The 12,825-nt window shown below is 57.4% G+C and overlaps 7 non-coding genes across 7 annotated transcripts; 4 read left to right on the top strand and 3 right to left on the bottom strand.

Moving 5' to 3' along the window:
- Window positions 1–3,162: 3,162 nt before the first annotated feature.
- LOC134543623 (U1 spliceosomal RNA) lies at window positions 3,163–3,325 on the top strand. Its single transcript, XR_010077107.1, has one exon. It is a non-coding gene; the product is annotated as a U1 spliceosomal RNA (small nuclear RNA).
- A 6,368-nt stretch (window positions 3,326–9,693) lies between these two features.
- Window positions 9,694–9,856, top strand: LOC134543622 (U1 spliceosomal RNA). Its single transcript, XR_010077106.1, has one exon. It is a non-coding gene; the product is annotated as a U1 spliceosomal RNA (small nuclear RNA).
- Window positions 9,857–10,155: 299 nt separating this feature from the next.
- LOC134543659 (U5 spliceosomal RNA) lies at window positions 10,156–10,275 on the bottom strand. The gene has a single exon (XR_010077142.1). It is a non-coding gene; the product is annotated as a U5 spliceosomal RNA (small nuclear RNA).
- A 543-nt stretch (window positions 10,276–10,818) lies between these two features.
- On the top strand, window positions 10,819–10,981 carry LOC134543621 (U1 spliceosomal RNA). The gene has a single exon (XR_010077105.1). It is a non-coding gene; the product is annotated as a U1 spliceosomal RNA (small nuclear RNA).
- Window positions 10,982–11,280: 299 nt separating this feature from the next.
- Window positions 11,281–11,400, bottom strand: LOC134543658 (U5 spliceosomal RNA). Its single transcript, XR_010077141.1, has one exon. It is a non-coding gene; the product is annotated as a U5 spliceosomal RNA (small nuclear RNA).
- A 543-nt stretch (window positions 11,401–11,943) lies between these two features.
- On the top strand, window positions 11,944–12,106 carry LOC134543620 (U1 spliceosomal RNA). The gene has a single exon (XR_010077104.1). It is a non-coding gene; the product is annotated as a U1 spliceosomal RNA (small nuclear RNA).
- Window positions 12,107–12,405: 299 nt separating this feature from the next.
- Window positions 12,406–12,525, bottom strand: LOC134543657 (U5 spliceosomal RNA). The gene has a single exon (XR_010077140.1). It is a non-coding gene; the product is annotated as a U5 spliceosomal RNA (small nuclear RNA).
- Between the last annotated feature and the right edge of the window lie 300 nt (window positions 12,526–12,825).

Here is a 12,825-nt window from a genome sequence, read left to right as displayed (position 1 = left end):
ACAACGTCGGCCGTGGGAAAGGCGAACTGAGGGGGGAGGTACAAGGATACCAAGGTCAGGGAGTACGGGAGGCCGTGCAAGCGCACAGCAACCGCCTCGGCCGCGGGGGAAGAAGGGATGCGACGGCGATGATGTGAAATGGTGTTGCGGACGAGTAACGCCACCCCCCCGCCCCGACCATCGCGATCGGCACGGTGGACCGCATACCCGGGGACCAGGACGGGGGCAGAGGGGGAGAGCCAGGTCTCAGAAAGGAACACGACGTCGGGCGATCGCTCGTGGAGCAGGTGCAAAAGGTCGTGGAGCTTAGGGAGGAGGGAAAAGACGTTCCAGATGAGGACACTAAGGGGAGGGGCGGGATCCATCGAAGAAATTCAGAAGGGCCTGGAGGAGCACTTCGAACTTCTCGGTGGAGGTGCGGGCTCGGGAGAGTGCCGTCAGGACAGTCCGGATGAGCGGGAGGTACCGTCGGATGAATGAAATGAAGTCGTGAATGAGGGATGAAAGCGACGAGCAGTCTGAGTCGGAGGCAAGCGGTCGAGAGTCAGAAGAAGGAGCGGAAGGAGGAGGGTGCGAGGTGGCAGAGGGGGGAACAACCGGTACAACGGGGGGAGGGCGTGCCCAAGCATTGGTGGAGAGAGCAGGAAACGTCTTGGGATCGGACAGGGACGGGACAGAGGGCCCGGTCCCCACGGCAGTCGTCGTGGCGTCAGTGAGTCGTTGAGGGTGTCGGCGCAGGTAAGCCTGAATCACGCGACAGTCAGTGGAAGTAGCGAAGTGGGCCCCGTCACAGAGCGTGCAGCGTCGGGTAGTCGAGGTGCAGTCCCGAGACCAGTGGGGCCCAGCGCACTTGAAACAGGCGAGGTCCCGGTGGCATCGGGAGGACGGGTGTCCAGGCCGCTGGCAGCGGTAGCACTGAGGTACGCGCCCCGAGCCGCGGTATTTCTCAACTGCCACCACCCAGCAGCCCAATGTCTTCAACTTCAGGAAGGGGGCTGCCTCACCCAGACCGGATGTAGTGACCAGGAAAGGCCGGGTCGTTGAAGTAGGAGAGGTGCGCATGGCCACCACAGATGCCACAGGTAGGTGCAGGTCGAGCAGGGACTGGGTGACCTCGTCAGCCGTCGTGGAGAGAGGGAGTTTCTTGATCACAACTCGATCGGCACGCTCGTCGGGGCGGAGATGGGTGTAGGGTTTATATCCGAGGCGTTGGAGTTCGTCAAATAGGAGCTGGTGGTCCTGAGGGTTGCTGGTATAAAAGGAGGTGCGGTCATTGACGGAGGTGACAGAGAGAGGACCGGAGAGGAGAGACTGAAAACGTTGTGCAGTGGCGAAGGGGCCGGCTGTGGGCGTGAGAAGGCAGGCGATCGGAGGCATGCGAGGCGTGCGAGGAGTGGAGGTAGGCGGGCGAGGCGCCGCCGAGGAGGAGGCACGAGGCTGCGAGGCTGGAGGGCGGGGTGGAGCACGAGATGAGCTGGGACTCGTCGAAGAGGGGCCCGGGAGAGTGGTGAAGGGCACAGGAGGAGGTTGCGTGTCGGGCCGGTGCCGTTTAGCATGCTGCTTGCGGCGGGGCTTGGCAGTCAAGGGTCGGTCCGAGGAGGCAGCCCCAGCGCCGTCGTCGGTGTCGGTATCCGGTAGACTGAGGAGACTGTCGTAGCGGTTGCTGGTAGGGACGGCATCGTCGGAGGAGTGCTGGTCGGGGTGGGCGCGCTTGACGGTCTTCGTGGGAACGATGAAGCCGGTGTCCATGGGAGTAGCAGTCGCAGCAGGAGGAACGGCGGCAGGCGGTGAGTCGGTCGGCAACAGCGGAAGAGAAGGCGCAGGAGACATGATCGGTGAAGTGATGCAGGCCGTGGTGGTAGTAGTAGTCACAGTTGGTGGTGTTGGAGCAGAGGTAGTCGTAGGCAGAGCGAGGATGGTGGAGACGTCCAGGCCGTGAAGATGTTTCGTCTCGCTGACCTTAATGCAAACAGTCTGGGTGCGCAGCCCGGCCGGCGCGGGGGAGGGAGGCGGAGCCACCCCCCCGACCCCAGCAGCGCCCGCCTCCCCAGACCCGACTTGCATGGTCTCCAAGCGCTGGCGATGCGGTCCACAGTATTGTCGTGGCTGGGGTGGCCGATTGTCAGTAGTCATCTCATCGCCAGAACCGGCCTCGGCCGAGGGCCTCGGACCAAAGTCGTCCCCGCCCTGGTTCGGCGTCATCGGGAGAGAGTCCATTCCAAACTCTCCCCTCGGCCTCCCCAATAGGCTACAACTTGGTTGCCGGGAGTCACAAGAAGTGGCCTCGGCCGATGGCCTCTGACCGAGGTCGCCCCCGCCCTGGTTTGGCTTCATCGGGAGGGAGTCCATTCCAAACTCCCCCCTCAGCCGCCCCAATAGGCCGCGACTCGGTGGCGCACAGCACCCACAAGAAGAAGATCTAGGATCTAAGAACTAGATCTACACAAGAGCACTCCTGGTGGTCGACTCAGGAACTAGCAGCAGCAGGTCTCGGCGGCTCGCTGAAATTGCTGAAAGGAAACCAGTTAGTTAATGGCCAAAAGTGCTCAGATTTGCTTCAAAAAGCTTTTAAAAAATTCCCCTGAACAGTTTGATGCCTTTGAAGGGAAACCAGAGCACGGTTGAAACTTTGAAAATCCGGACTATATAGGAAAAATGTGCGGACCACCACTAATGGTGAAAATAGCGTACGGTCGTGCAGCCTGAAGCCGCGAATCGTCCGAAAATCGCCTCGTGGGACACGGCACTCGATATTTCGTGAAACCCTAGGTATGTTGCTAATGGAAAAAAGTTCCCCTCTCGACTGTGCCGTGGTGCCCGCCTTTTTGCCGAGGCGGACGCGACGACCCGAGTGCCGCCACGCGGCAAACGGTGTAACCAAGTGCCGCCACGCGGCAAACGGGGTAACCAAATGCACGCGGCGGTCGACCGTCGCCGTGGGTACAGAAACAAAGGAAACGAGGTGCGAGTAGAAACGGGCAGTTGTAGGAAGAAATTGTATTTGCATTGTTGGTGTGTACTGTCATGTAGTGTGATGAACTGGCACGGGAGTGTTATGTCTGGGGAAAGAGCTGTTTCGGAGGTAGAAGTACATAACCTCAAAACACGTTGATGAGGTGGTCCGAGCTCCAAGTGAAATAGAAAAGCGAAACACTGCGCAGCATACTTACCTGGCGTAGGGGCTACCCTGATCAAGCAGGGGGTTCCCCCAGGGTGAGGCTCTTCCCTTGCACTTCGGTTGAGCTGACCTCTGCGATTACCCCAAATGTGGGTAACTCGGGCGCGTAATTTTTGGTAGTCGGGACTGCGTTCGCGCTGTCCCGGTGAAAAAATTTCAACTTAGTAGTTGTGAAGTAGTGTTAAGAATTATGTACAGTGAAGTGTAATTTTTTTTTTTTTTTTCATCTGTGTATGGTATGTAATGCATTCGTAGGTCTCAAGTTTACGGTGCCTTGGCGAACAACCCCACCGTCTTGAAAGTGCGGAAGGAAGGTACGTAATTGTGCATGGTAATAGTTGAAAAAAGAAAAAAAAAATTCCCATGAACGATACTTGTCCAATTCGATTTTTCAGATTTCCCCCTCCCCGCCTCACCCCCGGGCCCAGTGGTTTAACGGTAACCGGCCCAGTGTGTAAACACTGGGCACAACAAAAAATTGTTTAAAGACTCATCAAATGTTCCCCTCCACGGAAATCTTTAGTTTTTTTTTTTTTTTTTTTTTTTTTTTTTTTTTTTTTTTTTTTTTTTTTTTTTTTTTTTTTTTTTTTTTTTTTTTTTTTTTTTTTTTTTTTTTTTAATAAGTGGGGCCCCTAGGGGCCCACACACAAAAACATCATTTAATACATAAAGATACATACAAGGCAGTGGACAAGAACACTGTACAGAACATAAACACAAAGATGAAGAACATGACGATGCTGCTGGACCCCGCCAACACGGAGGTTCTTGAAGGTCCCGGCTACTTGTTGGGTGGAGGGGGGGTGAGGGACTGCTGGGGGTGAAGAGATGCTGATCCAGGAGCCGCGCAGCTGATGGAGGCCGCGCGGAGAAAACGGCGATGCTGATGACGATGGGAAGAAGACGGAGTGGCGATGTAGATGGTGAACTATGGTGGCGGGTCCGCGGAGGCTACCGGTGGACGTGGAGGTCTACGCCGTCATCTACCGGGCCCACCGGCCGCCGGGACGTCGTCAGCGTCGTCGTCGGAGTCGTCGCGTAAGTGGTCAGTCGAAAAGAGCGGTCGTCGTGGGTGGGGTGCAGGAGGCAGCGGCTCCGCAAGTTGAAGGATGAGGGGGTTGTCGCTGCGTCGGCATCGGCGTAGGAAGTAAGTTGTCATGGAGCGAAGGAGAGGGTGAAGGTGGGGCAGGCCGGAGTCTGCCAGGAGAGTCAGCCTGGAGGTGGCGCGGGGGAGTCCGAGAAGGAGACGAATCCCCAGGAAGTAGGTGCGGGTAATGGGGCGAAGGTTGAAACGGGATGAATGAACCCACACGGGGGATGCGTAGGTGAAGCGTGGGATGACGTAGGAATGAAATGCGGTGATGCGAACCGGGAGGGGGGTGCCAGATGAGGGTCGCAGTATCGGTGCCAGCTGCGCCAAGACCGCCCTGGATTGAGTCTTCATGGAAGCAAGGTGCGGGATGAAAGTGAAGGTACTGTCCAGGGTCACCCCCAGATAGCGGACCTCGGGTGACCAGGGGATGGCAGTGCTGGAAACTCGTGGGGGGTGGTCCTGGCGTGGGTGGATGCGTGAGAAGAGAATGGATTGGGTCTTCGAGCAGTTCAGCCCGATGCCGTGCGCGAGGAACTGAGTAGAGAGTGATGTGAGCCCGCGGCTCAGGCGGTCGCCGAGCATCCGCTCGGAGACGGAGGAAGCGAGGAGGCAAGTGTCATCGGCGTACTGAACCAGGTGAGTGCCAGGTGGTGGTTGCAGGTCGGCGATGTGAAGGGTGAAGAGAAGGGGTGAAAGGATGGCGCCCTGGGGGACGCCGGCCATGATGTGACGGGGGTCGGAGAGTTCGCCCTCCACCCGAACCCGGAAGGTACGACCCCCCAGGAACGAGCAGATGAGGCGTATGAGATGAGGTGGAAGGTCGGTGGCGGAGAGACGGTGAATGAGTTGTGAATGGGGCACGGAATCAAATGCCCGGGCAAGGTCCAGAAGCACCATGCCCGTGTGTTGGCGCCGTGCGAAACCTTGGACAGCCAGCACCTCCACACGGGCGATGGCGTGGGAGGTGGAGTGACGTTTGCGGAAACCGAACTGGTGATGGGGGAGAAGATGCAAGAGGTTGACGTGAAGGAGAAGGCGTGTGAGAATGGTCCGCTCTGCGACCTTAGAGATGATGGGTAGAAGAGAAATGGGGCGGTACGATGATGGTAGGGAAGGGGGCTTCCCGGGTTTGGGTATGGGTGAGACAATGGCCACTTTCCAAGGGGTGGGGAAATGACAGAGAAGGAACATCGCGTTGATGATGCGGGTAAGGAAGACCGTCGCCTTCCGAGGAAGAGCACGGAGGACGGGTGCAGGCAGAGAGTCGGAACCGGGGGCAGAAGGGGGCTTGAGACGGAGGAGGAGTGTGCGCACCTCCGATGGCGTGGCGAGAGGGAATGGCAGAGAGTCCGGAAGAACGGGCAGAGTGACGTGATGTGCGAGGGGGGGGGGGTGTGTCCCCGTCGTCCGAAGACTCGGAGGAGAGGGTGGGGGGGTCAGCGGAGGCAAACGTGGTCGCGAGGTAGGCAGCGACCGCCTCCGATCGCTCAGGGGCAGTCTCCGCCACCCCGGCCGGGTGGGTGAGTGGGGGAATAGTGGTGGGGACCGATCGGAGGCGCCGGACGTAGGTCCACAGAGAGCCGGATGCAGAGGCGAGGGAGCCGAGACGCCGGGTCTCCAAATGCGCCTTCCACGCCGCGACCATCCGGCGGCACCGGCCCCGCAGCAGGAGGAACACCATCCGTGTCAACGGGGACCGGTTGGCCTGCCACAGGCCGCGGAAGCGGTCGCGCAGGACCACGGCGTCACGCAGGTAAGGCGGGAAGGGGGTGATGCGGGTACTTGGAGTGGCCAGCGGAATGTGAGCGGAGGCGGCCGCAGAGACGGCCCGGGTGAATGACACGACGTTGGCGTCGAGACGGTCGGGGGTGTCGAAGGGGAGGGTGAGGTCGAGTGATGATGAGAGGGTGGTCTGGAACCCATTCCAGTCGGCGTTGCGGAAGTCGAAGCGGGGAAGGTGCGGGTTGGAATGGGGGTAGAAGTGAAGGGAGCCGAGGACGGGCAGGTGATCCGAGGCCCCGGCGGTGAGCGTGGTGAGACCAGAGATGATGGGGAGCGGTGTGGTGAGGGCGAGGTCGATGATACTGGGATGACGGTGGTGCTGAGCGGGGAAGAATGTGGGGGTGGCGGGGGCGCAGATGGAGAGGTTAGTACGCCGGAGGAGCTGACGGAGGGAGCTGCCTCGGCGGTTGGCCGCGACGCAGCCCCAGTAGGGATGGGTGGCGTTGAAGTCCCCGGCCAGCACGACATGGGCATCGAGCCGACCGAGGGCGACAACGGCGGCAGAGGGGAAGGCAAATTGGGGTGGGAGATACACGGAGACTAGAGTCAGGGAGTAGGGCTGTCCGAACAGGCGCACGGCCACAGCCTCAGTCGCGGGTGAAGGTGGAATGTGTCGGCGGTGATGGGTGAAGGTGTCGCGCACCAGGAGTGCCACCCCACCCCCCCGACCATCACGGTCGGAGCGGTGGACGGCATATCCCGGGACGCGGAGGGGTACAGCGGGGGTCAGCCAGGTCTCTGATAGGAACACGACATCGGGTGAGTGCTCGTCGACGAGGTGAAGGAAGTCGAGAAGCTTAGGGAGCAAAGAAAAGGCGTTCCAGACTAGGAGCTTAAGGGGCGGCGGGGGATCCATCGAAGAGACCCAGAAGCGCTTGGAGGAGCACCTCGAATCTCTCCGAAGGGGACTTGGCATGGGACAGGGCGGTCAGGGTGCGGCGAATGAAGGGGAAGTACTGCCGAAACAGCTGGATGAGGTCACGTATGATCGCGGTGAATGAAGTGTCGTCAGCGTCCGGTCGGTGAGATGAGGGGTCCTGAGGTGCAGATGGAGATGGCCCGTCGCGGGAGGGGAACAGGGTGGCGGCGGCGGAACCGCGCCGAGTCCAGGCGTTGGAGGTGACGGCGGGAAAGGCACGAGCGTCGGTCAAGTTTGGCGGTCGCGGTCGCGGTGCCGGGGTGGCCTCAGGCTGTTGTCGGGGGGGGGTGGCGTCTGAGGTAGGCCTGGTTCACCCGGCAGTCCATGGAAGTCGCGAAGTGCGCCTCGCCGCAATTGACGCACTTCGGAGTCGTCGAAGTGCACTCGCGGGACCGGTGGGGCCCGGCACACTTGAAACAGGCCACCGGCCTCTCGCAGCGTGTGGATGGGTGGCCGGCCTGCTGGCACCGGTAACACTGCGGGACCCGCCCGCTGCCACGATAGCGTTCGACGGAGACCACCCAGCAGCCCAGGGAGCGTAGAGCCAGGAAGGGAGCTGCCTCCCCCAGGTGGTGAGTATTAACCAGGAACGGACGGGTCGTGGCGGTGTCGGTGACGCGGAGCGGAGTGACGGAAGCAACGGGTAGGTCCAGGTCGAGGAGGGCGGCGTGCACCTCCTCGGGGGTAGTGGTGAGTGGGAGACGCTTCAGGACGAGTCGGTCCCCCTTCTCGTCCTGTCGCAGGTGCGTGAAAGGCTGATGGCCGAGCTGGGTGAGGTGGTTGTATAGGAAGGTGTGATCAGCGGCGTTAGAAGTGTAAAAGGAGGTGCGGCCGTCGACGGAGGTGATGGATAGCTTGCCAGAAAGGAGCGACTGAAACGATTGGGCCAGGGTGAAGGGGCTGGTGGTGATGGGGAGGCGGCAGCCGATGGGCGGCATGCGGGTAGGCTTGACGGTGGCGGCGGCGGAGGCAGATGCGGGGGCGGCAGCAGGTTGGGTGGGAGGCCGGGTGCGGGGTCCAGGTGCAGATGCGGAGGTGGATGGTCGAGGCGACGGCTGACGAGCAGCGGAGGTCGATGGCTGAGTCGCGGCGGTCGTAGTCGGTCGGGGGGTGGTGCGGCGGGTGAGGTGTGAGATGCGGGATGACGTGGATGGTGCAGGTGACGAGTCCCGGGACGAGGTCCCCTCCTCGCCGGCGGAGTCGAGCTCGAGGGCGCCAAACCGGTTGGAGATGGAGGTGCGGTCCTCGGCGCGCCCCATCCTCGGCCGCTTCACCGTCCGGCGGGGGAGGCTGAAGCCGGTGTCCATCGGCACGTCCCGGGGGGCCGCAGGCTCGACAGGGATGAGTGGCAGTGAGGGGGAAGGCGCTGAGAATGGTGAGGAGATGGGGTGAGAAGCAGAGGGGGTGAAAGTGCAAACTGTCGTGGTCGTCATGGTGGTGGTCGTGGTGGTGAGGGTTGCTGCCATGGTGACGTCCGGGGTGAAGGGGGTGTCGGAGCAGAAGCCAGGTGGCACCATCTGGTGATGCTTGGACTCCGACACCTTCGTGCAGCGCTCCTGGGTGCGGATCCCGGTCCGGCTGGGGGTGGGGGGCGGCGAGCATCCCTCTGCTCCAGCATCGCCCGAGGCACCCGTCCGGTCTCGGTGGCCACCAGGAGGCCTGGTGTAGTCCCTCAATGGCGGTTGGAGTCGGCCCTCAAAGTCGGAGTCCCCCAGGGGCGGGTCCTCCCCGGACCCCCCCTCGGCCATGCCGACGAGAAACAATCAAGTCGGCAGGCCAAGAGCCACACCTGGGAGGAACTACTCTTCTCGGCCACCTGGTGACAGCCCCAGGAAGCAGCAGCAGCAGTCAGCAGTCAGTTAAAGGTGGAAGAAGATGGAGTGAATATAATAGGAGTGATGCTGAGTAGAACTTGTAAATAAAAATAAAATAATAATTAGTGGAACCCGAGGGTTGAATTTATTTCTGCAGAGTCCCCCCAGCAATGCCCAGGGGGGGACCCTGTTGCTTGCTGCTGAGAGTTACCAGATCCGGATATGCACCCAGCAGCAAGTCTTCGCACCAGAAACGACTGGTCGGATTATAAAAGCACGCGAGGAAAACTCGAATTAACTAAGGAAATCCCTGCAAACCACTCAGAGTAGCACCTAAGAGCAGTTTGAAGGGAAACCAGAGCACGGTTGAAACTTTGAAAATCCGGACTATATAGGAAAAATGTGCGGACCACCACTAATGGTGAAAATAGCGTACGGTCGTGCAGCCTGAAGCCGCGAATCGTCCGAAAATCGCCTCGTGGGACACGGCACTCGATATTTCGTGAAACCCTAGGTATGTTGCTAATGGAAAAAAGTTCCCCTCTCGACTGTGCCGTGGTGCCCGCCTTTTTGCCGAGGCGGACGCGACGACCCGAGTGCCGCCACGCGGCAAACGGTGTAACCAAGTGCCGCCACGCGGCAAACGGGGTAACCAAATGCACGCGGCGGTCGACCGTCGCCGTGGGTACAGAAACAAAGGAAACGAGGTGCGAGTAGAAACGGGCAGTTGTAGGAAGAAATTGTATTTGCATTGTTGGTGTGTACTGTCATGTAGTGTGATGAACTGGCACGGGAGTGTTATGTCTGGGGAAAGAGCTGTTTCGGAGGTAGAAGTACATAACCTCAAAACACGTTGATGAGGTGGTCCGAGCTCCAAGTGAAATAGAAAAGCGAAACACTGCGCAGCATACTTACCTGGCGTAGGGGCTACCCTGATCAAGCAGGGGGTTCCCCCAGGGTGAGGCTCTTCCCTTGCACTTCGGTTGAGCTGACCTCTGCGATTACCCCAAATGTGGGTAACTCGGGCGCGTAATTTTTGGTAGTCGGGACTGCGTTCGCGCTGTCCCGGTGAAAAAATTTCAACTTAGTAGTTGTGAAGTAGTGTTAAGAATTATGTACAGTGAAGTGTAATTTTTTTTTTTTTTTTCATCTGTGTATGGTATGTAATGCATTCGTAGGTCTCAAGTTTACGGTGCCTTGGCGAACAACCCCACCGTCTTGAAAGTGCGGAAGGAAGGTACGTAATTGTGCATGGTAATAGTTGAAAAAAGAAAAAAAAAATTCCCATGAACGATACTTGTCCAATTCGATTTTTCAGATTTCCCCCTCCCCGCCTCACCCCCGGGCCCAGTGGTTTAACGGTAACCGGCCCAGTGTGTAAACACTGGGCACAACAAAAAATTGTTTAAAGACTCATCAAATGTTCCCCTCCACGGAAATCTTTAGTAAAAGGCGAAAGATTTATGCGTTTGAAGGGAAACCAGAGCACGGTTGAAACTTTGAAAATCCGGACTATATAGGAAAAATGTGCGGACCACCACTAATGGTGAAAATAGCGTACGGTCGTGCAGCCTGAAGCCGCGAATCGTCCGAAAATCGCCTCGTGGGACACGGCACTCGATATTTCGTGAAACCCTAGGTATGTTGCTAATGGAAAAAAGTTCCCCTCTCGACTGTGCCGTGGTGCCCGCCTTTTTGCCGAGGCGGACGCGACGACCCGAGTGCCGCCACGCGGCAAACGGTGTAACCAAGTGCCGCCACGCGGCAAACGGGGTAACCAAATGCACGCGGCGGTCGACCGTCGCCGTGGGTACAGAAACAAAGGAAACGAGGTGCGAGTAGAAACGGGCAGTTGTAGGAAGAAATTGTATTTGCATTGTTGGTGTGTACTGTCATGTAGTGTGATGAACTGGCACGGGAGTGTTATGTCTGGGGAAAGAGCTGTTTCGGAGGTAGAAGTACATAACCTCAAAACACGTTGATGAGGTGGTCCGAGCTCCAAGTGAAATAGAAAAGCGAAACACTGCGCAGCATACTTACCTGGCGTAGGGGCTACCCTGATCAAGCAGGGGGTTCCCCCAGGGTGAGGCTCTTCCCTTGCACTTCGGTTGAGCTGACCTCTGCGATTACCCCAAATGTGGGTAACTCGGGCGCGTAATTTTTGGTAGTCGGGACTGCGTTCGCGCTGTCCCGGTGAAAAAATTTCAACTTAGTAGTTGTGAAGTAGTGTTAAGAATTATGTACAGTGAAGTGTAATTTTTTTTTTTTTTTTCATCTGTGTATGGTATGTAATGCATTCGTAGGTCTCAAGTTTACGGTGCCTTGGCGAACAACCCCACCGTCTTGAAAGTGCGGAAGGAAGGTACGTAATTGTGCATGGTAATAGTTGAAAAAAGAAAAAAAAAATTCCCATGAACGATACTTGTCCAATTCGATTTTTCAGATTTCCCCCTCCCCGCCTCACCCCCGGGCCCAGTGGTTTAACGGTAACCGGCCCAGTGTGTAAACACTGGGCACAACAAAAAATTGTTTAAAGACTCATCAAATGTTCCCCTCCACGGAAATCTTTAGTAAAAGGCGAAAGATTTATGCGTTTGAAGGGAAACCAGAGCACGGTTGAAACTTTGAAAATCCGGACTATATAGGAAAAATGTGCGGACCACCACTAATGGTGAAAATAGCGTACGGTCGTGCAGCCTGAAGCCGCGAATCGTCCGAAAATCGCCTCGTGGGACACGGCACTCGATATTTCGTGAAACCCTAGGTATGTTGCTAATGGAAAAAAGTTCCCCTCTCGACTGTGCCGTGGTGCCCGCCTTTTTGCCGAGGCGGACGCGACGACCCGAGTGCCGCCACGCGGCAAACGGTGTAACCAAGTGCCGCCACGCGGCAAACGGGGTAACCAAATGCACGCGGCGGTCGACCGTCGCCGTGGGTACAGAAACAAAGGAAACGAGGTGCGAGTAGAAACGGGCAGTTGTAGGAAGAAATTGTATTTGCATTGTTGGTGTGTACTGTCATGTAGTGTGATGAACTGGCACGGGAGTGTTATGTCTGGGGAAAGAGCTGTTTCGGAGGTAGAAGTACATAACCTCAAAACACGTTGATGAGGTGGTCCGAGCTCCAAGTGAAATAGAAAAGCGAAACACTGCGCAGCATACTTACCTGGCGTAGGGGCTACCCTGATCAAGCAGGGGGTTCCCCCAGGGTGAGGCTCTTCCCTTGCACTTCGGTTGAGCTGACCTCTGCGATTACCCCAAATGTGGGTAACTCGGGCGCGTAATTTTTGGTAGTCGGGACTGCGTTCGCGCTGTCCCGGTGAAAAAATTTCAACTTAGTAGTTGTGAAGTAGTGTTAAGAATTATGTACAGTGAAGTGTAATTTTTTTTTTTTTTTTCATCTGTGTATGGTATGTAATGCATTCGTAGGTCTCAAGTTTACGGTGCCTTGGCGAACAACCCCACCGTCTTGAAAGTGCGGAAGGAAGGTACGTAATTGTGCATGGTAATAGTTGAAAAAAGAAAAAAAAAATTCCCATGAACGATACTTGTCCAATTCGATTTTTCAGATTTCCCCCTCCCCGCCTCACCCCCGGTCCCAGTGGTTTAACGGTAACCGGCCCAGTGTGTAAACACTGGGCACAACAAAAAATTGTTTAAAGACTCATCAAATGTTCCCCTCCACGGAAATCTTTAGTAAAAGGCGAAAGATTTATGCGTTTGAAGGGAAACCAGAGCACGGTTGAAACTTTGAAAATCCGGACTATATAGGAAAAATGTGCGGACCACCACTAATGGTGAAAATAGCGTACGGTCGTGCAGCCTGAAGCCGCGAATCGTCCGAAAATCGCCTCGTGGGACACGGCACTCGATATTTCGTGAAACCCTAGGTATGTTGCTAATGGAAAAAAGTTCCCCTCTCGACTGTGCCGTGGTGCCCGCCTTTTTGCCGAGGCGGACGCGACGACCCGAGTGCCGCCACGCGGCAAACGGTGTAACCAAGTGCCGCCACGCGGCAAACGGGGTAACCAAATGCACGC

Source organism: Bacillus rossius, unplaced genomic scaffold, assembly GCF_032445375.1.
Source record: "Bacillus rossius redtenbacheri isolate Brsri unplaced genomic scaffold, Brsri_v3 Brsri_v3_scf138, whole genome shotgun sequence".
Classification (NCBI taxonomy): Eukaryota; Metazoa; Arthropoda; class Insecta; order Phasmatodea; family Bacillidae; genus Bacillus; species Bacillus rossius.
The sequence above is the reverse complement of the archived record's forward strand: the minus strand, read 5'-3'. Positions and strand labels throughout refer to the sequence as shown.